Source organism: Marmota marmota, unplaced genomic scaffold, assembly GCF_001458135.2.
Source record: "Marmota marmota marmota unplaced genomic scaffold, marMar, whole genome shotgun sequence".
Lineage (NCBI taxonomy): Eukaryota > Metazoa > Chordata > Mammalia > Rodentia > Sciuridae > Marmota > Marmota marmota.
In genome coordinates this window covers 16647306-16649101 of record NW_025999999.1, presented here as the reverse complement: position 1 = coordinate 16649101, position 1796 = coordinate 16647306, and positions in this window count along the sequence as shown.

Below are 1796 nucleotides of genomic sequence, written 5' to 3'. Positions count from 1 at the left end.
AGTCTGGAGGGTGCGGGCGCTCGCTCCTGGAGGGGGCGGTTGCAGAAAGACAATGCGGAGCGAGAGAGGAGGGGAAGGGGGTGGCGACCAAGGCAGGAATCCGAGCCCAGCAAGGCGGAAGGAAAGCCCACTTGGGGGGCGGGGATGGGGAAAGGCCCAGAAAAAGTGCACTTTAGAAATAGTAGAAATAAGTCTTAGGGAAGGGGTGAAGGAGGCTAGTGCTGTGGGCAAGGAGAGGGGGTTCTTCGTGATTAATCCAGCAGTGAAGTCAGCTGCCCCGGGAAGGCATGTAACTGAAGTGGTCAAAAGCAAGGATCACCCCTCCAGTTGGAGAGAGCTTGGGGAGGCAGAGGGGCTGGGCAAAGTTCCTGGTCATCTACAGTGAAAGAAACTATTAACCCACGACGCCCCCCCCTCTTTTTTGTTTATTAATAGTGAATCATTCTGTTACATGCAAAGTCCCACTGGGATAGAGATGCCAACATGACTTCTTATCCAAAAAACAAATAATGTAGGGTTTGTCAAGAGCATTAAAAAATATCCTTAAGGAAAATAATATGATTCTTTTAAATGTAAAGTGCCGTTCTTTTTTCGACTGACGTTGGAGGTGGTAGGAAATGAGCTAGGATTCAAAGTCCTTTCTGACTTGGGAGGTGAAAAGTTTGGGCGTTAACAGCGCCAGGGAAAATAAAACTGAAAGTTCACCAAGCCCTGGGGTTAGAGGGGCTGGAGTCCTTCTCCAAGGGGGTCTGAAATGAAGTCCCTAACGACTGACGGAATAATCAAGATGTAGATAGTCCTGGCAGGAAATTGCTCACCAAACCCATGCTGGAAGACCTCAGGGAGGAGGTGGGAAACCTGGGAAGAGAGACCGGTATTTGTTGATTGTTCGGCTCTCTCCAGGGGAGCAAGTTGATTTGCTACAAAATGGGGAAAGGAATTATGTTAAAGGGGAAGGCCCAGCTCCCTTAGCAGTGTTCCTGGATGATGGAACAGAAACATTGGTTTTCTTGCAAGTATCCAATGAGAAGTGGACCGGAAACTACAGCATGAAAAGGGAACAAAAAAGGAAATAAATAAATAAATCCATAGGAATTAGCAAATTGCCCATTAGGAGCAACCTTGTTCTGGAGTCCATAGTGTATTAAATTATCACACCCTTCCCTAAAATAAAAAATAAATAAATAAACTCACCTGTTCTTCAGTTGGCCCATCAGCACCTACATTTCCAAAAGAAAGCAAAATTCACCATGTAATATTTAGAGAGTTGGGGTTTCAGCAAAACTGTTTTATAGGCTAAGGTCTCAGGAAGAAGACTACTAAAAATAATGATACCAAGATTGACAAGGCCAACGAATTCCCCTGCACTGGAAAAAAAATTCACAACCACATTTGCACACGAAAGAGTAAGATGCTGGCAAAATAAAAATGGGTTGGGGGGAGGCAGAGGAGAATCACTGTAACTCCCAACTTTAATATTAATCAGAAAATCAGAAGTAGAGTGAGAAGGAGTCTGAAAAGAAGTAAAACAAATGTGTACATTTAATCAGACAGGATTGCATAGGATACAAAGCACAGGGCTAATTAGTCTCAGCAGGTAGGAGTAACCTTCAGAGTTCATAAATAAATAAGGCAGGCACAGTGTCTAAGAGGGAGAGTGGAGACAGAAAGGGGATTATTTCAAGACACCAAGTAAAAACATGAAGAATGAAATGCTTCACTGTTAAATCCATGTACAAATGGATTTAACAGTTTCCTTTTTTAGGTCTTTTCAGGTGGGTTGCCTTTAGATTTAC